Source organism: Macaca mulatta, chromosome 6 (genome assembly GCF_049350105.2).
Source record: "Macaca mulatta isolate MMU2019108-1 chromosome 6, T2T-MMU8v2.0, whole genome shotgun sequence".
Lineage (NCBI taxonomy): Eukaryota > Metazoa > Chordata > Mammalia > Primates > Cercopithecidae > Macaca > Macaca mulatta.
In genome coordinates this window covers 108,638,675-108,665,035 of record NC_133411.1, presented here as the reverse complement: position 1 = coordinate 108,665,035, position 26,361 = coordinate 108,638,675, and positions in this window count along the sequence as shown.

Sequence of the window (26,361 nt, the reverse complement as noted above, 5' to 3'; positions counted from 1 at the left end):
ATCCTGCCATTTACAATATGAAAGTATGCAATATAACCAACCTGCTGTTAGGTGGCATGTTTGTCTCCAGGGATGTTATTATATTGGGAGTTCATGACTAATCGTTGTTACTGCCAAGTAAGCTACATCAAATCAGATCTTTAATAGAGAAAGATCTGTTTTAGAGTTCCCCGCTAAGCTCTACTCCTGCTACCATGGCCACTTAACTCAACAGGCCACTGAGAAAGAGCTGGCATTTCTGGGAAAAGAGGTTGTCAGATATTTAAAGAACTGATCATCTTTCCTACCTGGATATTCAGGGAATTGACTGTTGTGGTTTCACTTTTTGCCCTTTCTCAGATATCCTTTTACTTTTTTCCTCCCTAGATGTCTTGTAACCAATTTGTGAATTGTGTTCTTTTCTACTACATAAACATCCAGCCAACATGTGAGTCATGGCTCATGAATCACTGTAGATTTATAGCTCAGATTATTTATTCTTCCTGGTAAACTGAACTATTAGATATGCTGCTTGAATTTCTGTCTACTAAGATTTTCCTTCACCAGTAGCGTTCAAGGTCCTCCTGATTGGGGCTGTAATGTTGCTATTTGCCACCACTAGGTCATGCTGAGATATAATAATAATACAAATGCTGGAATCATTTGTTAAACCAGTTCAACTATTTTTCTTCAGCTAGCTAGTTATAGGGAATTTCCCATGAGGTCATACATGTGGGTCAAAGAAGGGGCTATGTATCAGGAATATACCATGAGAAACTAAGCTAGTTACTAATGGAACTTCCCTGTGCTTTGTGGAGTCCCTTGAGCTTGATTTTATATATCACACTTCTATTTGATTATACAATGTTGCTATGCACATCCAAATTTATGACTTGGTAGATCAGAAAACACTGATTTCAAAATGCAAATCTTAGGTCATATGATAATTTGATGGCTCATGGTGAAGTGCTTAGTCATTTTCCAGGGCACAGTATTAAGCAAGAAATATTTCTCAGGAGTGATACACAGAAAATGTGCAAGGTTTAGTTATAAAATAATAAGGATTAATGCTGATTACCAAAGTTCTGTACATTGTATCTATTTGTCATAAGTACTACAAATACCACTGGATCCACTACATAACAACATTCATGTTGGTCCTCCTGTTACTTTTGTACTCATTCTGTACTGGTCTGTTTTAATGTAGTAATACTGTAACAAAATTGTCAAATACCAACACATATTTTTATGTTTATGGATGTGCAGGCCAAATGTGGCTTAGATAATCAAGATTCAGTCCAATTGAACAGTTTTGCTTGAGTCTGTAAGATGGGTGGACTTGGCTCCGGCTAATAGGGTTCACTTCTGTTCCCCAAGGCTTCAGAATAGATTCTATTGAGAGGTTCTGCTTCTTTCTCCGGGATACTAATTGGCTGTCAGTTATTGTGCTAGGCAAAATAACACCTCACCAAAGATATCTACACCTTTATCCACAGACCTTGGAATATGTTACCTAACAAGGCAAAGGGACCTTGCAGATGTAATTAAGTTTATGGATTTTGAAACGGGGAAATTATACTGAATTAACTTAGTGGGCCCATTCTAATTATTTGAATACTGTAAATGAGAGAACCTCCCCTGGTTGTGTCAAAGCGATGAGAGAGAACAAGGAGGCCATATTCAAAATGTAAGAGAAAACTCCTCCTATCATTACTGGCCTAGGTGATGGAGTAATGAGGCCATCAGCAGAAAAAAAAATGTATGTAGGTTCTAAAAGACAGGGATGGCCCTCATCTGACAGCTAGCAGCCGTCTTACAACAATGAAGGTCTCAATTAAGTATTATTCTTTAAGATCAATAAATCAATCCTCCCCTAGATCCTCCAAAAGGAATACAACCCTGCCAAAACCTTGATTTTAGCCCAGCAAGAACTCAGATAAGCTTTTGATCTAGTAGAGTAATAAATTTGTGTCATGTTGTATAAACACTAAATTTGTAGTAATTTATTATTACAACAATAGAAAATGAATACAATTACCCCACACATCTCTCGTTGTCCTTGGATAAAAGCCTACTCAGCCAATGTTTCTTCTCATGGCATGTACTAGAGCAGAGCTTAAGAAGAGCAGAAATACATACAAGTTGTGTATTATTTATCCAAAATACTTGGGACCAGAAATGCTTTAGATTTTGGAGTTTTTTTGGGGGGGGAATATTTATACTTTATACTTTTTAGTTCAGTATCACTAATATGAAAGTAAGGAATCCTAAATGTTACAGTGAGCATTTTCTTTGAACATCAAGTCAGTGCAAAAAAAAAAAACATTTACATTTTGGAGCTTTTTGGATTTGAGATCTTTGAATCAGAAATACTTGACTTGTACTGCTTTTCGATACTTTGTCCTGGAACTGTCTACACTGTCACTTCAACTCAAAACCTATAGGCCAAAGCAAATCAAATGGCAAACTAAGCCCAACATTTATGGATCAGGCAACTATAATACACCTTACTAGAAGGAAACTAGAGGGTCACATATCAAATGGCAAGGATATATATTTCCTATGGAAGAAGGGTATAAGAAAATGATAACTCTAATCCAATCTATTAGAAAGCCATTTGGAATCATAAAACAGAATAAATAATTGAAAAATGATGAAAGACATGTAGGGGAAACTATGCTAATCATCTCATAAATAAGTTATTGTATGAATTTATATAATTAGACACATCCTAGATTGCTAGCATGAAATACTTTAGGATAAAAGAGATTTAAAATAGTAATTGACAAAGCTTTTGAGAGAATGAAAAATATGGATGACAAAAAAGGAGTAATATGTTCTTTAATATTTAAAGATCTTCTTGATGGTTTGACACAACACACTGACACTCAGATAGATTAAAGGAAAAATTCTGCTACTTACAGTTCTGAATTAGAGAAGGCTGCTAGACAGGGTCACATAAGGTGTTGCTCCCAGGGACAAGGTAGCAGCAAGCTGGAGCCATATGTGGGGGCAGCTTATGTATGACAAGTGGAGGAAAGGTGTTAGCTAGACTTTGTGGGCTTCTTGTAGATTGGCTAATTCTAAGTCTGAAGTTAGAAAACAGTATCCAGACCTATGACAAGATAAAAAAATGTGTAAAATCAGCCTTGCCGTCTGAAGGTTTCTGTCCCCTCCAAAATTCATGTTGAAACTTAATTCCCAATGCAATGGTATTAAGAGTTGAAACATCTGAAAGGTGATTAAGTCATGAGAGGTCCTCCCTCAAAAATGGATCAAGACTTTTATAAAAGAGCTTGAAGACAAAATGTTAGGCTCTTTAGCCCTTATACCTTCTCCTATGTGAGAATACAACAACAAATTCCCATCTTGAAGCACAGATGAGGGCCTCACCAGACATCAAACTTGCCCATGTTTTGATTTGAGACACACAGCCTCAGAACTGTGAGAACTACATTTCTATTATTTACATATTACCCAGTCTGTGGTATTTAGTTATAGAAGCAAAAATGAACTAATGCAGTAGGCTTCAACTAGCACACTAAAAAATTAATGATAAACTAATCAACATTAAAAGGAGGAAATAATAAATTCAAAATTAATAGTTGAAAACATTAAAAATCATGAAACCAATAAAGACAAATAATCATAGTAGCCAATGAGATTTCCAAGAGGAGACAAAGAGCACTATCAGATTTGAATAATTAATGATGGGGTGAAATTAATGAAAAAAAGTGCACCTTGAGAGAATCTATGACCTATGAATGTAATTAGCTTGAAGTGACTGTACTCAGAAAATTTCGTAGAATAATCAACCTAATTCTCATTGTCCTGCAGATCCAGGTCCAGGGATTCTGTTACCTAAATGCAACTCAAAGACATGTGAAAGAGTGCTCACTGATTTAGCCCATCCTATTCTTTTTTGTGTACAGAGAAAAATGGAGATATTGGAGATATTGGAAAGTGAATGTCCTCAAGCAAATGGAAAATGCCTTTGGAAAGGGCACTACAATGGACATCATACGTTGTAATTGTTTCCTTCTCTCTCTTTCTTTATGGAAACACATACCATACACTTTAGATGAAGCAAATTCATAACCTGAAGAGTGAGATAGGCATGTGACACAAATCAAAGCAACTAGACAACCTCATAAATTTGGCCACTTGCTTGTTTCAGAGGTTTATGTAACTCAAGCTGAGAAAATAAAAATCTTACTGGAGATGTTATGCCTGAGCTACCAGGAAAGATATTTTCCTGAGAAGGAGATTAGACTGAGAAGATTTGCATCAGTGAAGTTGATAGTCATATATTTCAACAAGTAGTGAGATTATCCTTGAAAAATAAAGCTAAGCAAAGACTAGAGAAGGCAAGAAAAAAAGTAATGTGGGAGACAAAAGCTAGAGACTAATTCAAGTCCATGGGTCTATTCATAGCTGAAGCTAGCAGAAACCACCAAATTCCCAGTTCCCAGCTGTGTGAGGCAATATATTAATATTCAATTTTTTTTGGTTAAGCTAGTTTGATCTGGGTTTTGGTCACAGAATTTGAAATTTATTATATAAAAATATAATATTTCAAGTGAAGTACTTGAAATGTAAAATTGTCTCTGTTGAGGCTGTAAGTATAGCAATGAGAATTATTTCATCACCAGTTGGGATGTCCACAGTCCTTACAGCAAACCAATGTATTGAATTTTTGCTTCTTATATCTTTTTGAAACCACAGTCTACTATTGAGGCTGTAGAATATACAACTTTATTTTACAAATATGTATCAGCTATGTCTTATATTTTTCAGAAAATTATATGAAAATGAAATAATTTCTATCCAAACTAGCCCACTTATAATGTGGAAAAAAAAATCCAACTTCTTATACAGAGGATCTTTCAACATGTGGTCAATAATTCAAGGTAGAAAGTAATCAGTAATCATATATTTTCTCTTAGATATTAGAAAAGTTAATTTTCTTTTACCAAATCACTGTTCTTTCTCCCTTTCAATACCATCTAGAAAACAAGCTTTCTTTATTTTTCCCTCAACTCATGAGTAGTGTTTATCTGGTAGAATTAATTTCTGATATTTGAGTATTTTCTTTTGAGCTTATGTTTGTATTTCCTAAAAATTTCAATTTTTTATATATTCAGAAGCAAAAAGGAGTCTACACAACCACAACTGTCACATTGCCAAAGAGGATTGTTGTATCTTGTTGAATCTTACATTTTTAGATGCTGTATTTCTACCTGTTAATTGCATCAAATGATTTTGGAGGTAGGGATTAGAGAAATAACTAGAAATAAGTATATCACAGCATCTTCTGCAAACTAATTATAAGACACAACCGTGTCATGCTTACAAAGTTACTTTAATATTATTAATGCAGATCAAAATAATGAGAAAAATTCTACTTTTATAAATAAGTTTGTTCTTTCCTTCTTCAATTTTAGATACAGGGGAAGAGGAACAATGTTTTTTTTTAATCTGGAGAAACACCATTATTTTTATTTAATTTATATTCATTCATTTATTTATTTTGAGACAGGGTCTCACTCTGTTGTCCAGGCAGGAGTACAGTGGTATGATCACAGCTCACTGAAGTCTCCATCTCCCAGACTCAAGTGATCCTCCCTCCTTAGCCTCCTGAGTAGCTGGGACTGTAGGTATGCATCACCATGCCCAGATAATTTTTTTAAAAAAATTTATTAGAGATGAGGTCTTGCTATGTTGTCCAGGCTGGTCTCAAACTCCTGAGCTCAAGCAATCCTCCCACCTCAGGATCCCATAGTGCTGTGTTTACAGACGTGAGCCATTGGATCTGGCCTAAAACACCTTAATTTTTAAAAAGCAACACAAAATAAGAGAATGCCTCCATGTGAATATCAGATAGAGTTGTCATATCAGCTGAGTCACAGTAACAGCTAATAGATTTTGGATGGCGCATTCCGAAACTTAAGCTCATCACTAATGTGGAGACAGTGCTGGTTATCTCAGCCAATAATTTAAATAATTACAGCTTCAGTAATTAGATAAATCCTATTATAGGAATGAATGAATCAGGCTGTCTTTGAACCAATGCCATGATACATTCACTTTATTCAATATTTTTCAATAACCTGATTATGATTTGGCACCTCAGGTCAGTCTGCCTGGTTGTATAGCCTGGTTCATGTACTATGGCAAAGTATGGTTGTTATTCTGTTTTCATTTAGTAATCTTTAGATTTGTTTATATAATGATTGCCCTAATAGATGGCTCCTTCTTGTTTTGATCAATTTGGGTTTCTGTTTATTCTACAAGATGACTATAACTTGAATTGTTGTACTATAATAAAATCACCAGCGCAAATGTGTCTTGGATGACAGTCATTCATCACTTTCCACCACCTGTACAAAACTAATATGCACCTCACTTTTTCCCTCCACCAATTAACTTCTCTCCACATTTCAGAGAAGATATGTCTTGATAGCTCTGCCTTCTTGGAAGAGCTATTATAAGGAAAAGATTAGTTTCCATCAAGGTGATTCACATAAAATATGTTTCCAGACTCTTCTACTTGAATGTTACTTGGAAACAATTTACAACAGCTGCTGCAAAACTTTCTCCCATTTCAGTTAGATTTACAGTTGGATATAGCATATAAGCTGTATCTACAGTTTCTATAGTCAATATTTTCCAGCCTTGCTCCTAGCACAATTAGTAGAGGCTTTGAAAAAATGGCCAAGGTTTTGGCTATGTAAGCTACAACTTATTTATACAATTTCAATTAATTTGCAGACAGAATCTGACAGTGTGTTTGATTATGCTAGGCAAGGTTTCAAAAGTCACAGCCAAATTATGTGACAGAAAATTGTATTGCCAGAAGAACTGATATAGGTAATCTATATCCTAATATATCTTTAACATTTGCTATCAATAAAATTATTTTTCTATCTATAAAGTTAAATTTATATCTATAAAGTTAAATTTCTATCTATAAAGTTAAATTCCTATTCTTGAGAATTACAAGGAGTGTTGTTCTAGTAAATATTTAATAACCAGCTCAAAAAATAAAGAACCAAAAGAAAAAAAACTGATTAATTACATGTAATAATAACTTTTGGTGGGTAAATATTTCTACTCTGGCTGCATTCAACTTACCAACATGTCATAAATGAATGTGGAGTTAAAAAGAGATGTTGCACAGTTTTGCTCTCATGAAGCAGAAATTTCACCATATCAGTGAATAAGATAAGTTTAATATAGAACTGAATAAATTTTTAACATCAAAAAGAAAAAAAAATCCAAGGTTAACATGCCATAGACAGGTAATAAACACTAAAAAGCTAGAATTTTTGACTTTTATAATTTGATTTTTAAATAAAATAATTTGAATTGAAACTAATACTTTAGAAAATTCTGCCTTGACTCATAAACATCCTGAAGAAATGAAATTCCAAGGTGTACAGGAATTTATCCCAATTGCAATGCATGTTAATTGGCAAAATGAATTGTGACTAATTTTCCATATGACTACAGCAAAAAAAAAAAAAAAAAAAAAAAAAAAAAAAAAAAAGAGTTACAACAGATAAAGATTCTACAGATAAAGTGTTAAAGTGATTTTTAAAAATGTGTTATTCTGAATTTCCAAATTCAGTGATATCTCTTTTTAGGACTAATGATGGTTCTTTTTGACAAATTATAAAAAAAATTCTTGAAAATAAAAATAAGTTCAAAGGTCCTGGTTCTATGAAATGTAGGTGTAAGTACACCCTGCTCTGTATATCCTAGTGAATGCAGCCATAAAATCTAGACAGAATGCATGCAGCATGTATTTGAGGGCCTGGAAAAGTTAATAGTGGGAAGTGAATTGATGAATAAAAACAGAATTCAAAGTATCACCAAAGCAGAGGTGACTTTGTCATTTTTTCCCTTACCTGAACTCACTGCAGCTTGAGATGTGGGCGTGAGCATGGGCCTTGACTGTCAGCTTGAGGAAAAGTCTTTTGGTTCTGGCATGAGGAGAGAACAATGGTCTTCTGAGATTTAGAGAGAGTTGAATAAATTATCAATTGTTAATATTTTCTCTTTTCTTCTATACCTCAGCACTTGAACAAGTGCATCCTCTGCTAGGAGCAGCAGCAGAGAGAATGGGTGGCTGTATTATCTAAGACTCAGAGGGAGTGAAATGTTCTCTCCAATCAGAGGATGGTGGCCTCAAGAGGATGGGAAAAAAATCTGCTGTTATTGTTCCTTTCCTTTCCCTCTCTTTGTTCTCTTGCCTCTTAGTCTCATACATAGGCACAGATGTGGGAAGTTTACAGCAGATCTAGGTAAATGAAGGCCCAACTCTCTGGCCAAAGGAAGAAAAAAAAAAAAATCACAGAGAACCACAGGGTACAATGGGCCATCATAGAGAGAGTCAAACCTGGAAAATTAAGCACAGAAAGTTGTTTATGAACTCCTGAGCTCAACCCTGAAGTCTGCAAATGTGAATCTGATTTAAATGGCATGTACCGACACTGGAAACCGAACTATGACATCAACCACTGCCAAAGCCCAGACTACACAGTGGGTAGGCCATAGATAAACCAGCTTTGAATAGCCAGCCAAAAATTTTAAAACAATCCTTATATCGAAGCTATAATCTACAGAACTTAGTTTCAATCAACTAGGTTGATTTTATGATAAAACAACAAAAATACCAGCATGTACCATAGAATTTTTTAAAGTCACCAAAATCTCACAACATACTATCAAAAATGAACAACAGACAATTAAAAATGCATTGGCATAAAAAGAAACAGAAAAATACCAATTCAGATGGGAAAAACAATCAACAAAACATCAAATTTGAAACAACAGATGTTACATTTATCTGAAAGGTTTAAAGCGGCATCTTGTAAAAATATTCCAACAAACAAAAACAAACACCCTTGAAACAAATGAAAAAAGAAATTCTCAGCAAAGTAATAAATGATATAAGGAATGGAAACATTTTTAAAAATCAATTGAAAATTTATAGGTGAAAAACAATAATTCAAACTAAACCCAGAAAAACAAGAATCTCCTACTGTTTTGGATTTAATAGCATGATGAAAATAGCAAAGGGGCCAGTGAGACAGATTTGTACATTCAGCCACTGGAGAAAGCAGTTTGCAGATTTCTCAAAGAACTTAAAACAAAACTGCCAATTGACCCAGCAATCCCATTACTGGGCGTGTACCCAAAAGAAAATCAACCATGCTACCAAAAAGACACATCCATTTGTATGTTCATTGCAACATTATTTACAGTAGCAAAGAAAAAGAATCAACCTACATATCCATTAACAGTGGATTGGATAAAGAAAATATGGTACATATGTACCATGGAATACTATGTAGCCATACAAAAGAACAAAATTATATCCATTAAAGCAACATGGATATAGCTGAGAGGCTATTATCCTAAACAAATTAACATAGGAACAAAAAATCAAATACTGCATTTCTCACATGTCAGTGGGAGCTAAACATTTAGTACACATAACCATAAAGAAAGAAACAATAGACATTGGGGAAAATCGAGGGTGAAGAGAGGAGTGGGAGGGGCTTAAAAAACTACCTATTGGGTGCTATGTTCACCACCTGGGTGATGGGATCATTTGTACCCCTAAGCTCAACATCATACAATATACCCATGAAACAAACTATAACATGGAACCCCATGCTCAACATCATACAATGAACCCAAGAAACAAACTTTTACGTGAACAAAAAATAAAAGTTGAAATAAGAAAGAGAAAATGTCCAATCTGACGAACCAAGATGGATATGAAAGAAGAGAACGTCAGGTTCCTTTGAGAAAACACTTGTCTAAATTGAGAAAGATTTACATAGAAAAATACAAATAAATTTTTTTTGAAGTCTGGAACATTTGACAAAATACATAAACATATAGATTTGAGAAGCTCACTGAACTCCAAACAGTAGATAAACAGAGAATTGATACTGAGATGCATCATAATCAAACTGCTAAAAAAAACTTTAGTGACAAAGAAAAAAGCATCCTGAAAGCAGCTTGTGTAAAATGATACACTACATATAGGTTAACAACAATTCAAGTGACATTATATTTCCTATCAAAGACCATGAAGGCCAGAAGAAAGTAATATAAAATGTTTAAAGAGATGAAATAAATCAACTCTCATCCCAGAAATCTATAGGCTGTAAAAATACTCTTTAGCAGTGAACGTGAAGTAAATATATTCTCAGATTAAATAAAACTGAAATAATTCATTGCAGAAAACATCATTTTTTTTGATTGAACAAACCATTGTTTATTAATCCATATTCCTACTACAGGACATTTATTTCCACTTTTATTATTATTATTATTATTATACTTTAATTTCTAGGGTACATGTGCATAACGTGCAGGTTTGTTACATATGTATACTTGTGCCATGTTGCTGTGCTGCACCCATCAACTCGTCAGCACCCATCAACTCGTCATTTACATCAGGTGTAACTCCCAATGCAAGCCCTCCTCTCTCGCCCCTCCCCATGATAAGCCCCGGTGTGTGATGTTCCCCTTCCTGAGTCCAAGTGATCTCATTGTTCAGTTCCCACCTATGAGTGAGAACATGTGGTGTTTGGTTTTCTGTTCTTGAGATAGTTTGCTGAGAATGATGGTTTCCAGCTGCATCCATGTCCCTACAAAGGACACATCTTTTTTATGGCTGAGTAGTATTCCATGGTGTATATGTGCCACATTTTCTTAATCCAGTCTGTCACTGATGGACATTTGGGTTGGTTCCAAGTCTTTGCTATTGTGAATAGTGCCGCAATAAACATACGTATGCATGTGTCTTTATAGCAGCATGATTTATAATCCTTTGGGTATATACCCAGTATACACTGTTGATGGGATTGTAAACTAGTTCGACCATTATGGAAAATAGTATGGCGATTCCTCAAGGATCTAGAACTAGAAGTACCATATGACCCACCCCATTTTTTTTTTAATTGCTAAACAGAGTTTTTAGATGGAAATAAAATGGTAGCAAATGAGAAAAAGTAGACTTTATGACAAAGAAAATTACCAAGGGTAAGAAGGAATTATTTGCTGAATAATAATGTGGTTTACCACATATGTCAATATAGATTTTTCAACATTATTTTTTTCTTGCTACATAGTGTGCCCCTTCTAATCTGCAGATTTAAAATAATTTCTTCAATTCATAAATATATTTTCTCATTTTTATATCTACCATTTCATGTGTAATTTCCTAAATCTCAAACACTCCCTGTGTTGTGGGTTTTAATCTAAAAGCGTTCTCCTTGTCATTATTTTTAAATACATAATGATGATTTTTTCTTATCAATTTGTTGATACTACTTTGAAGTCATTCTTTTTAACTTATTCATTTTGTTATGTTTTAAGCACTTACTGTGTGCCAGATGCCCTTTTGGATACAGTGAAAAAATTATTAAATTCCTGATGTTGTGTGAATTTTATTTGGAAGTCAGAAAAATAAGCAAAATAATTTTATTGAGCATTGAAGGCTTTAATGAAAATTGAGTGATAAAACTCTAATTTACCTTTATTTTAGTTTATGATTTTTTGACATTTTTTATCATTTATAATTTTTGCATGAAATTTTTTCTTTCTTTCTTTTTACATTTCATTGTTGATTTTGTTATGTGATTTCCTTTTAACAGCTTTATTGAGTTGTAGTTGACATAGACTGAGCTGAACATATTTAAACCATATACTTTGACAATTTTTATATTTGAATATACCCATAACCATCACCACAATCAAGATATGAATATTTTCAATACCCTGAAGGTTTTGCCCCTTGGGAATCCCTCAGTATCCAATCACAAATCATTTTTTTTTCAGTTATTACTGATTAGCTGACACTTTCTTGATATATATTAATGAAATTATACTGTATATGCTCCTTTTTTTCTTTTCATTCCAAGATAGTCAACTTAGTCTACAAATTAAGCATCTTCTATCCTTACCAAATTTAACATTTTAATATTCACAATCATGTTATACCAATTCTTTAAGGTGACAGTGGCTTCCCACAGTCCACAAAAGAAAAAAAACTAATTCCTTGTCACCATCAAGTCTTTCATAATATGGCACTGATGTAGTCTTTTGGCTTTATTTATATGCCTTTGTTTATCACAGCAGGAGTGCCTGTCCGCACCTAGGTCCATGGGCCCAGGCCCGAGGGTGGAGCCCTCACCAGGGACCCCACTCCTCTCTACCCAGCACTTCCCTGCCCCCCTCCTATATCATGTCCCCCTCTGAAAAGGTGCATCTAACTGCCATTAGATTATGGATGATGACTGGCCTTAGCTACCTCCTGCTGACAGGGGGTGTTGGTTTTCCCTTATACACAAATTTACTTAAGATGGATTGAAAACTTAAATGTAAAATTCCAAACTATAAAAACCATAGAAGAAAAACCTAGGCAATACCATTCAAGACATAGGCACAGAGAAAGATTTGTTGACAAAAATAGCAAAAGCAGTTGCAACAGAAGCAAAAACGTATCTTTGAATTTGAATACTTAAGATAATGCTAATACTCCTTAAGTAGAAATTTGAGCATTTTTATTGGTTCTATTCCCGTTTTTTCTTTCTGCACCTCCCCTCACATTCTATTTTTACTTTTTTAGTCTTACATACACATAATGTGGTATGGGTCAAAAAATAGTGTCATGAAAAATACTGAAAGGATAACTGAGTATCAATTGCTTTCTATACAAAAATGAAACACTATTATCTATTTATTTTGAGGAGTTCCAAGGTTCCTTGTCCAATAAACTGTTACCATGTGAGAAACTATAGAAAATTTAAAAGGATAGGAGTCTTTCTAGATTTCAAAAAAATGTAAAGAATGTTATTTTTCATTTGTTTGTTTTTATTTTTGTTTTTGTCTGAATTTTTGCTGTCGTCCTGATTTTTTTTTTTTCAATGCTGCTGAGAGCATTGAAGTTAGATACTTTTGTGCCTGGAGTAGTACCACAATGATTTGTGGAGTGTTCCCACCCAAATAGAGTTTCAGGTCTTTTAGTACACCCAGTTGCCCCGAAAAACCAAACGACAAACAATGCCTACACATATTGAGGATATATATGCAAGTTCTATTTTCAAAAATTTAAAAATATATAATATTTTCACACCTCAAACTTTAGGGAGCATTTATCAGAATCAGCTCTCATATTGTACAAGGTGTTTTGTAGTATTTTGTTCTAAGTGCCTGCCAATAAGTTATTCATGTATTCAAAATCACCTGACAGGTAGCTTCTCTGTCTTAGTCAGTGCGTAGTGTCAATGATTTAGCATTACAAAATGACCACAGTTCAGGGCTTGGTGATACTTATATTTCAATGGGCCAACAAACAAAAAAGTAAATAATTTTAGACAGTGGTGTGTAGTGTAGAGAAAATAAAACATGGTCATTGAATAGGGAGTGACCTTAGATGGTTGTCCAGGGAAAGTCTAACACTTTAGAAAGTATGTTCAAGGAGAGTCCTGAATTATTCAAACAGACCAATTGTGAAAATATCTAGGAAAGTGTGTTCCCAGCAATGTAAAGGACAAAGCCAAAGACCCTATGGATGCGACATGTTTGCTAATTTGGGATATAAAGCCAGTATGATTGAAATGCAGTAATTTTGAGGTATAATAGTGCAACATGACATGTTGTATTTTATATGTAAATATTATATATATATTTTTTCAATTTTAATGAAATATTTTTGAAAAGCACAGAGAAATTTTCTTGCTACAGCTGAGCCCAAGGCTTCACCACTCTTGCAACAGCTAATTGGGCATGCAATGAATATCTTACCCAAAGTTGTCCAACTATAGATGAAGCAGCAGTTTAATAATTATTTTGGTGTATTAGTTTTGTGAACCAAGTGAATCAGCTCTTCTTTCTTGAAGACTTTGTATGTAAAACATGAAGATAGAGGATAGGTAGTGTATACGAATATCAGAAGCTGAAGCACATAAATAATGGGGTCAGGAGAAACCATTATGATGGATGGAAGCACTAGAATAACAAATAATTTATAGCTGCTGCTAAGGAAACAATAAAGAACTGAGTCCATATGACTTTACTGTGTGCTAAATGATTGTATATCCCCTGAACAGAGTTGCAGCCCCCATGAGCTCTGACTACTGCAGCTGAAATTGCACTGTTTCATAAATTCCTTATGTAGTCTTCTAATATCACCTCATTGACTTGTGTGTCTGTATATATTATTCTACTCCTTAAATTCTGACAGAGCTTTGATGACACAAATGCTATTTAATTCTCACAACAAATCATCTGATGAGATAAATATTAAAAGGATTTGATAGTAATTTAAAGGTCACACAATCAGTCAGTGGAAGATGTGGGATTAGAATCAAAGTGCATCTGACACTAAAGCTAATATTCTAGAATGAACAGACATTTAGTCAAGTATATTATATAACACTGATTTATGCATGACTCCAGGTTTTACAGCTGTAGTAAAAGTCAAAATTAGATACAAGTAAAGAGAATAAGAAGACAATCCATTGGCTGGAAGAAAATTTTTGCAAAATATATATCTGTCAAAAGACTGTTGTCCTAAGTGAATAAAAAACACTTAAAACTCAACAATAAGAAAATGAGCAATCAAATTTTTTAAATGGCCAACATATATGAATAAACAGATATACAAAGAAGACATAGAGATGGCAAATAAGCATATGGAAAGATGCTCCACATCATATATATTCAGAAAAAACACTAATTAACACAACAAAGAGACCTACTACACACTTACTAAAATGGCCAAAGTCTAAAATGTCTCTAACAAGGATGTGAAGAATAGGAATTCCTATTGTTGGTGGGAATGCAAAATGGTGCAGCCCCTTTGGAAGATGGTTTGGTGATTTCCCACAGAACTAAACATGTTCGTACTATATGACCCAGCAATTTCTCTCTTACCTAAAGGAGTTGAAAACATGCCCTTCACATAGATGTACACACACAAAAAACAAAATCCTGAACATGGATGTTTATAGCAGCTTTAGTCATCATTTCTAACACTCAGAAAGAACCAAGAGGTCCTCAGTAGGTGAATAGGTAAGTAAACGGTAATATATAGAGACAAATATTATTCAGTGCTAAAAAAGGGGGGAGTTATCAAGCCATGTAAAGACATGGGGGAATCTAAAATGCATATAATTCAGTGAAAGAAACCAATATAAAAAGGCTACATAATATATGGTTCCAATTATATGACAATAAAAAAGTATGCTAAAACAATATCAGTGATTGTCAGCAAGGAGGGAGCAATGAATAGTAGGGACACAAAGGATTTTCACGGCAGTGAAATTATACTTTAAGTTACAATGGCATGTAATATATTTGTAAAACAATATACTATAAAACAAGAATAAATCCTAATGTAAACTATGGACTTTGGATGATAATAATGTATCAATGTAGGTTCACAGATTGTAACAAACATACACCCGTGGTGAAGGATTTTTTTTTTTTTTTTTTTTTTTTTTTTTTGAGACGGAGTCTCGCTCTGTCGCCCAGGCTGGTGTGCAGTGGCCGGATCTCAGCTCACTGCAAGCTCCGCCTCCCGAGTTTACGCCATTCTCCTGCCTCAGCCTCCCGAGTAGCTGGGACTACAGGCGCCCGCCACCTCACCCGGCTAGTTTTTTTTTTGTATTTTTTGGTAGAGACGGGGTTTCACCAGGTGTTAGCCAGGATGGTCTCGATCTCTTGATCTCGTGATCCGCCCGTCTCGGCCTCCCGAAGTGCTGGGATTACAGGCTCGAGCCACCGCGCCCGGCCGGTGAAGGATCTTGACAGTAGGAGAGACTATGTCTTGGGGGATAGCGTATACATGAAACTGTACTTTCTGCTCAATTTTGCTGTAAACCTAAAACTACTTTAGGAATAATGTCTATTTTTAAAAACTGAATACAAGAAATCTGGAAGAAAGTGGAGGTTTATCTACACCCAAAGAATTTTGCCTCAAAAAAATAAGTGTTTTATTTTTTTTTTTTAATTTGGCAATAGAAGGAAAAGGCAGTATGAAAACAGCACAAAGATGTGTGTATCTGTTTACTTATTTGTTAGTCCTTCCAGGGAACATAATTAGATATTTAATTTTGATGTTTCAGAGGTGTACCTGAAGAAAGCATAATTATACTTCTATTAATTTCATATACTGCCACTAAGAGCAATTTAGGATATTGTATTGATACTAATATTTTAATAAATATACAATGTATTTATTAAAAATTGATAGCTAGTGATTCATTCTTAGTTAATGCTTTATTTAATGATAGTCACCACAGAAAATCACATCAATGATTTCAAAATATTACGGTTCTTTTAAAAGACATAACGCTGCACATTTGACTCAAAACTATATCCTTGAAAAAAAGCACTGACATTTCAAACTGGTATTAAAATATAGTAAAGATATCCCTCATTCATAGATTTTGTATTCTTAGGGGACTATATCTGCATGGAAAAAATTGAAGTAAATTGTATCTTTGGAGGAAGGAAATAATGTATCACAAGGTGAATGACAGATACAAGGAGAAATTTGAGCTGAGAAACTGGTAGGCATGTTGGCAACAAACTTCAGTGATTTAAATATATAACAGTGCAAGCACAGATTTACAGAATTAAATGAGTAAATTGAAAGAAAAATCTATCAATTCAGGAGGCATTCTTAAAACTCTTAGTAATATCAAGGCACAGCAAATTTTGGGATAATTATAATTTTATGTGAAAGAGAAAAAATGAGGAGAGCTATTTCCAAAATCACAGAAAAAATGTTTTTTGACTTACAAATATTTCCACATGTTGAAATGTGATAAAATTTGCTATGATGAAGGTAGAATTTTCATTTGTGTATTTTCTTGATGAAAAATTTTAGAAATCTTTTTGTCAATATTGAGGATATGTTTCTTAACTTCTCAACTAATCATGACAAACAATATCTAAACTTTATAGAAAATTACTGAGTATGCAAACAAACACTTGTCATCCACTATAATTAATATGTGGAGTAGAAACAAAACAAAACATGTATATACTTTAAAATCATCACTCACATCTCTTCTCTTTGAATCCCACATAAGCTTTTATATAAATTTTTGATTTATTTTGTTCAAATATAAAGTGTATCAATTTACTTTTTATTTTTTCTCTTTCACATAAAACTGCAATAATCCAAAAAAATGCTGTGCCTTTGTATTACTAAGAGTTTTAAGAATGCCTCCTGAATTGATAGATTTTCTTTCAATTTACTCATTTAATTCTGTAAATCCGTGCTTACTTCATTATATGTTTAAATCACTAAAGTTGGTTGCCAACATGCCTACCAGTTTCTCAGCTCAAATTTCTCCTTGTATCTGTCATTCACCTTGTGAAATTATTACCTTCTTCCAAAGATACAATTTACTTGTGTGAGACCTGTTAAGAGTGTTTTCTTAGACTGTTACAATTCTTAACACTCTTTAATTTATTAGTTTTTCAGTGTGAAATTCTCTATCTCACGCTGCTAAAATGAAATGAACCCAAAATCTTATAAGAGGATGGCCCACGGTTATACATTCTAAAGTGGGTTTTTACCCACACAAATTCTAAGCCAAACCAGATATTTTTGTGTAGCTGATCTTTAAAAGCTGAACTTTTAAGATCGTTGACTTTAGGAAGGACTTTCCAATTTTGTGTACCCAGTATCTAGGTGATCATTACAGGCAAGGCATTTGCAGACTGGCATTCTCCAGGGACAGCCATGAATACACACTGAAGTCCTATATTGTCTACATTTATAGTTACTAGGAAAACTTTTCCTTTTTTTTTTTTTTGTGAATTCAGCTATGTATTTATAAGTATTTTACTATATACCATTTCTTTAACTCTTTTAATGAGATTTATAAAATCACTCATTGCTATTAATGTTATTTTCCATTTTTTGTTGTTGTTGAATTTTTGTTGCTTGGGTACTGATATAGTAGGTATATCTGTCTTTGTACAAATGTCATGTTGAATTGTGATCACCAGTGTTGGAGGTGGGTCCTAGTGAGAGATGTTTGGGTCATAGGGGTGGATCCCTTATGGCTTGGTGCTGTCTTCACTATAGCAAGGGAGCTCTCAGGAGATCTGGTCCTTTAAAAGTGTGTGGCATCTTCCCCCACCATCGTCCCACACTTTCTCTCTTGCTCCTGCTTTCCTCATGTGAAGTGCCTGCTCTTGCTTTGCCTTCTGTCATAAGTATAAGTTCCCTGAGGCCTCCCCAGAAGCATATAAAGTCTATGCTTCCTGTATAACCTGAAGAACTGAGAGCCAATTAAACCTGTTTCTTATAAATTACCCATTCTCATGTATTTCTTTATAGAAATGCAAGAATGGCTGAATACAGGTACTAAGTATATAATACAACCAGGAAACAGAGATGGTGCAAACAAGTGTCTTGAGATTCATTTTGAACTTAGGGTGAAATAATTCAGCTTTTCATAATTAAGTATGGTTAGTTACAGGTTTTATACCAGTTAATAAATAGCATAAAACCTTAAAATATTACACTGGCAATTATTTTCATTCAGCCTTTATGCTATTTGTCATAACTTTGCATATTATAAACCATAAAATATTTTATTATTATTTTTGCTTTAAACACTAAGTTCCCTTTGATTTTTTTTTTTTTTTTAAACAGAGTCTCGCTCTGTCGCCAGGCTGGAGTTCAGTGGCATGATCTTGGCTCACTGCAACCTCTGCCTCCTGGGTTCCAGTGATTCTTTTGCTTCTGCCTCCTGAGTAACTGGGGTTACAGGCGCCTGCCACCGCACTCAGCTATTTTTTGTATTGTTAGTAGAGATAGAGGTTTCACCAAGTTGGCCAGGATAGTCTCGATTTCTTGACCCCGTGATCCGCTCACCTCAGCTTCCCAAAGTGCTGGGATTACAGGCCTGAGCCACCACGCTCGGCCAAGCTTTCAGATATAAAATACTGTCATGATACTGGTAATGATTTACTTCATTAGTTAATTTGAAAACTTATGTTGAAAATATAGACATACACTTAAATACTTTATGGTAGGCACATGAAGAGACAGGTCACTATATAGAGTACTGCTATGTTAAGTATGTATTTAATTATATAATAAGTTTCCAGTTAAATGAACATTTGCACCTCCTATGTTATTTAAAATAATCAGATTATATTCTTCAAGGTTCATCCAACTTGGTACTTTCTTTTATCTGACAGTTGGCAAATTAGTTCTAGAAAATTTCTTACCTACTATCTTTATATTCTAGTGTTTACCCACTGCTATTTATATTGACCTTGGAGTATAAATTATTCAAAGTTTGAGTTAAGCAAATAATAATTAATCAGCTTAGATGACCATATAAACATCAACTTTGTAAATTAAAATTTTTAGTAGGTTCTTGCTGCTGCTGCTGCTGCTGCTGCTGTGTTTGATTGCTTTACTTGTGTGTTAGGTCTCAAGAGTTATTGTTTTATTCTTTAACATAGTAACCATCAAACTTAAAAAAGTCAGCATTATAAATTTGTGTCAACTTCTTGGACAAATAAACATATTTCAATGAAAAAAATTCACTGAAGATCTCTCTAAGGGGGAAAGTTATAGATCTAAATGTAAAGTAGTAGTTCAAAGGGTTTATCATAATTACTGAGAAAACTCATATGTTGGATAATATGGAGTGAGTTCACAGTTGTCTACACACATCTTTAAAGAAATACCACTGCACAGAAAGAGTCTTTAGTTACATTCATGAAGGGTCTGGCATACTATGGTCATCTCAGGTTGATGGCTCATTATGTCCTCAGCTGATTAGAGACAGTTGTGATGAAACTTAATATTTGATCTTGTATCTTAAATAAGTTCTATTGTAATTGGGATACTTATTTTTATTGTCCGTCTGTCATCCTAAGAGGATTTTCTTTCAAGATAAGATTAAGTATTTTAGGATACTAATGTGCAGAACTATTAAAACTCCAGTATTGAATATAATCTTTCTTAGCAGACTCATATCACCAAAGCCCATATGGCGGTACAATATTATCTTGGCCTAAACACAGTAAGCCACAAGATCACAACAAATATACTTGTTATATTTCAAACATATATTTGTCAGATGTCTCTGATCTATTATAATAAAAAATGACTGAATTGGTAATAGAAAAATTGTATTGGTCTGATCAGTAGAACATTAGTTTTTGAATAAAAAGTGTCAGTAACGTCCAGTAATGTGACACCATCAGCAAGACTTTACATGATGCGGTTTTAGGTTTTATAATGAAAGATATTATCTTTCATAGCTTAGATATTTATGTCATAATGATAAGAATTAAATTAATACAAGTTATCATTTTAAAAGTGTCCAGTAAAACTAGATTTTTCTATTTTTTTAATCCAAAAAGTTTCAATTGATAAATCTTATATTTACAAATAGGAACATTTTAAGCAGAACACCCTAGTTAACAGTTAATTTCCAGTATTCTAGAAAAAGATGACAAACTCAACCATTAGTTAAATTTCCTAATACAGTGATGACTTTGCATACTCCAGTAAATGGTTTGCCTAGGTAAGGAGACTTTCGGAACTTGTAATAAAAAAATAAAAAAATAAAAAAACCCTATATTTCATTATTAAAATAATTGAGAAATTTAGATACAAACCAACAGTTCTATTATTAAGTGTCAATTCTGATCAACATAGTTTGGGTTACTCAGTCTCATCTCAGTACTCCATATGCTATTGGACTGAAAATGTACAGAAATCTTGAAGCAGTGCAGGAGATGGAGACCATCCTGGCTAACACGGTGAAACCTCATCTCTACTGAAAATACAAAAAAATAGCCGGGCGTGGTGGTGGGCGCCTGTAGTCCCAGCTACTCGGGAGGCTGAGGTAGGAGAATCTCTTGAACCCAGGAGACGGAGATTGAAGTGAGCCGAGATCGTGCCACTGCACTCCAGCCTGGGCACCAGGCAACAGAGCCAGACTCCATCTCAAAAAATAAATAAATAAATAAATAAATAAATAAATAAATAAATAAATAAATAAAGTTAAAAAAAAAAAAAAGAAATCATGACACAGCTACTTTATTGTGTTTGAAAATTGTTTGCTTGTGGCAAAATAGCCACTTACTCTGGGAAGCCTGAATCCATACTTTATTTCTTGTTGTTATTGTATTCAATAGCATCTGGTGCAGTTTTCTGAAACTTTTTAATGTTTCTTTCGTATTTCTGATCCATAGCTTGGAAAGGAGGCTTTAGGCAAGTATAAGAGGGGAAAAATTATCAGAATCCCCCTATGGCTGATAAGATTAAATGACTCTGGTGAATTTATTTTCATACCAGAATGAAGGAAAATAGGAACTTCTATTAAGATATAACATGTATGTATAGGTGTGTATACAAATACACACTTATAATGACTTAGTCATAAATCATTTTGGCATAAGGACATATTACTGGCAGCAGAGAGGGCACTGGCAATGCTCAAGCACCTATCATTGATGTCATAAAGTGTATTATGCATATTCTTAATTCGTAAGAGTATTTAAACAGAAAACATAATTTTAAAAAATATATTCTAACATATGAAAGCTGAACATAATTAGGTTTACATATGAAACATATGAAAAACATATAAAACATATGAAAAACATATGAAAGCTGAACTTAATGAGGTTTTTCTTAAATTCCTGAAGTATAACAAAAGTTTTGACTTCATCGAGATCTGTAGAATATTAGTTAATCTAATTTTAAAAGCCTGATGCTTTTTGACATCTCTCCATTTTTATGAGGAAGAAGCAAATATGATGTTTTCCTAGACGTTTTCCAAAAAAGTTTTAAAAAATCTTATTTCTCTCTTGATTGTAAATGTGGAAGTTGGGTTTAGCGATAACAATATTATAAATTGTAGAACATATCTCCTATAAGCCATCCCGTCCAAAAAGTAAAAATAAACCATATAATAGTTGTCTTTGTTGCCTCATTCCTAGAGCAGCAATCCAACCTCTTTTTTGTATCACTTTTAAAAGTTTTGTTTATTACTATTATATTAGTGTGTATACATTTAAATTTACATATACAGTTATACTTTACATTGTTTAATGACACTATTATTAAAAACTATTAGCACTTTAAATTATTTTAAAACATGAAACAAGTTTTTTTTTAATATTTTATAACCAAGGAAAGAATAAACCTTTTTTGAGTTCCTGTCTAAACAGCAAAGTTTATCTTAAAAAAATAATATTCGAAATTTATAAAAACATTCAGAAATTTCCATAAATTAGCACAGAAGCCCCTGAAGTATTTTTGAGACTTTATAATCTGAAGCATTAATTTACGCTTGTGTTATACCTGACTGCATTGATCAGGTATTCATTAAGTATACATGTTATGATAAACTTTATAAGCAATGGAAAGGTAAATTAAAATAGTTTACATTGAGGGAGGAGGGCATAACAGTTTAAAGCATAAAACTCACATCCTTCACATAGAACAGATACAGAAAGCTTTTCTTTTATAGCTGAAAAACAGAATTAAATAAATCCATGAAAAGGCAACAATAGCTTCTCTTATCCAAACAGGATCATAGACAACTAACCAAACTGAAAGTTCACACATGAAATAATAAAAATACACAAAAAGTTAAATCGTTACATAATTAAAACAAAATTTCACAGGAGACTATGATTTCCAATATGAAACTCACTCATGATTCAGGACCATCAGAAGACCAACTGAGAACAAAAGGATTTATAAATACTAACTTTTCATTTCTGTGGGCAACTGGTGAAATACTTTTGAGTGAAGCTCACCAAGGAAATCTCAGTGGAAACTTGAGATTGCTAAAATGACTGCTGGAGCTAAAGCCAAAACAAAGCAAAGCAAACAATAATGACTAAAACACACACAACACTGAGTCTATTAATTTGCCACAGAAAATAACCCATGACAATGAGGGGGATTCTTGAATAGTTTCCTAAGAGGTATTATTAGAAATTTTTCAGTGCGGGAAAAGAGAATTCATCTTGTTTATGCTAACTAAGGATTAAAAACTAATTTCCAAATATGTCTGTACTTAATTTATTAAAATAAGTCCCATTGTCCAAAATTTAGGAATGAATATTTAGGTGCAATAATAGTCTTGTGTAATGGGATATTTCAAAGTTGATGGTTCTTTATTGCTTCATGTTGTAAGAAAACTCTATATTCGGGTTCAATATCTCCTAGGCCAGTGCTACATTAAATATAAAATGTACTTTCTACAACAGATAAGAATAAAAAAAGACTGAACTACATTGTTTCAATAAATAATGTTCTTTCAACCTGAAAGTGTTTGCAAATTGTTTCAATTAATCTTAACCAGACAACTGGAGAAGTTACAATGCTTTTTATTTTTAGCACTGTAGAAAGTAAATAGGAAACCATGTAGTAAAGTTTAAAGTTGTAAGGTATTTTAAGATATCGCCTAGTTCAATAGCTTTGTTTTACATATATAGCCTCTTTGGTTTAAGAAATATATCACTAGCCCCGCATGAGACTACATGTCAATGGAAGAAGCCTGACTGGTGTCAATGTTGGAAGCCGCCAGATGATTGCTCTTCCGTTGTACTCACTGGCTAGCTCAGTTTATGCAATTTTCTAAGATATTCAAATGCCTAAAAGTAACAGAAAATATATCGATTTTTTAAAACAAAAGTTCAGTCTAAATATGTACTAGCTTATGTATGTATGATTGGTATATTTATAAAATAGACATTAAAAAGTCTAATTTTTCATGAAAGAAAAACAGTCTTCTATGTGCATCTGTATTTCTTCATTTCCTTAAACAAAATTAAGACAGTAAGATCTTTTAGGGCTTATGATCCAACAGCACTCACTGCTCCTGTCATAATTAACATTTCTGATGACTCTTCTGGGTTGGCAGTAAAATCATTTCAAAGACTGTATTTTATTATTCCTCTAGTGATATATATCTACAGCAGCCCAACCATTGTTATAAATTCAATCTGACCTTTTCTGGAACTATTTGAGTAGATACATAGAAAAATGTGACTGTATATTGGCAACCATAGACATCATTAAGCTTTCCACTGAGTTAATGAAAGGCTAAGTTTGTGGGCGTGTTGATTTCATCCAATTTTCAAACTGAGTTACTATAAACGTCCATTAAAAATTAAAAATATAATGTCAACACTGTGGAAGGACACAATCTGCGCAAGATTCCTCTGATGCTTTTGCAATTTAAAATAATAAAGATTAAAACATGGTTGCTTAGAAATAAGAGCACGGTGGCTCACGACTGTAATCCCAGCACTTTGGGAAGCGGAGGCGGCGGATCACCAGGTCAGGAGATCGAGACCATCCTGGCTTAACCGGTGAATCCCCGTCTCTACTAAAAATACAAAAAATTAGCCTGGCGTGGTGGCAGGCACCTGTAGTCCCAGATAATCGGGAGACTGAGGCAGGAGAATGGCGTGAACCCAGGCATCTTGGGTGACAGAGCGAGACTCCGCCTAAAAAAAGAAAAAGAAAGAAAGAAAGAAAGAAAGAAAGAAAGAAAGAAAGAAAGAAAGAAAGAAAGAAAGAAAGAAAGAAAGAAAGAAAGAAAGAAAAGAAAGAAAGAAAGAAAGAAAAGAAAGAAAGAAAGAAAGAAAAGAAAGAAACGAAATAAGGACTCTTCAAAGAGGATGGAGGCTATAATACTTAATACTTAATACATTGCTAATATTTTCACATTTTTAGAATTTATTTTAAGGAACAACATAATTATCTAATGCTCTTAATTAAGCCTATAGGATGAGAAAACCCCAAGAAATATCTCTACTCTAGAATTTTACTTTTAAGAAATCAAAACTTTGGTCTAATATGACATGCAAACTCATGATAAAATATTGTTTTTAACACTGGGACTCCTCAGAATGAATGGCAAGACAGGAATTAATTCAACCCTAGCACCTTGGAGATTGATACACAATTTTTTCCTCTGGTGATTCTTTAAAGTGGCTTTAAAATCCTGACAAATAATATGTTCTGGATGTGTTTCATCTGTTTTGAAAAGGCCTTGCCTTTTAAAAAACAACAATAATCCTAAATACTGCCACTCAATGTTTCTCTCAGAGTTTAATGAGTGGAAGGTAGTAGAGATTATCACTTTTTGTGTGAGCTGAATTTAAGTTGAATTCATCACTGCGTGGGGATATGGAATTAAGAAGGTTTTACATCGATGAAGAGAAGTTTGATTTACCATTAAATATTAAAGAGATAATACAGTAAATTTTTTTGTTGAATATGTAAGGCTGATCTGATTTTAAAGGAATTGTAATATAGTTCCACCTAGATATCTAAATACACCTAATTTCTTGAAATAAAATGAATATAGTTTAGTTGCTTCGTTGAACTTACATTAAAGTTATACAATAAAGATGCTATAAAAAGGAAAAGTGCAAATCAGTATATGTATTATTCCTAATGCTATAGTTATCAGTTCATTTTGACTGGTTTATATAAACTTGATTAGTAACATCCAGAAATTATTGATGTCTATTATAGGATGAATACTTGAGTTGCCATTGTTTCAACTAAACTCATTAATGGCTCTGACTACAAAATGGAGGTCTTCTCTGATTGAAATACATTATAAGATTTCCCTGATATTTTTGACATTACTATCCAGTTGCTTAAGTTGCCACTGAATAGTGTTCTTGACTTGTTGGGTGTATAGTACCTGTCATGATAATTTGCTAATGAATTTCTAATCAAATCTGTTTCTCCATGTTTTAGATTGATATTTCCAATGCCACTTGACAATTCATATAATTATTCTAACAAGTACTCTGGATAATTCTATTTAAAATTGATATAACCAGGATTGCGTTTAAGAAAAAACATTCTGAGTACACTCTTCAGGGACAAATTCAGAAATAAATATATAAGGAGAAAAAAAATCACTGCAATTTTCCTAACTATGAATGACATTTGAAGCGGTTTATGGACTACAGTCCACAAAAGGAAGAATAGATATGGAGAAAAGGGTAAGATATTCACTTTTAATATGAGGAATTTGAAGTGCTAGACGTTTTTAAAAATAGATGACTTTGCTTCCATCCCATTAGAGTACTTAGGACAGTGGCAAATTCTGTATTTGGAAAGCAATAGTGGTAGTTACTATAAATAGTTGGCTGTTCAATTAATCTTTATGGGGTATATTATTCTAGTTAATCACCACCTTGTCTTTTCAAAAATGTTGCTTGGTTAAATATTCAATATGCTTAGGTAACAGAAAATGCTTTAATATGTTCTTTCTCATTTGAATCTTTGGACCTGTCTTAATGGAAATGTATACAATG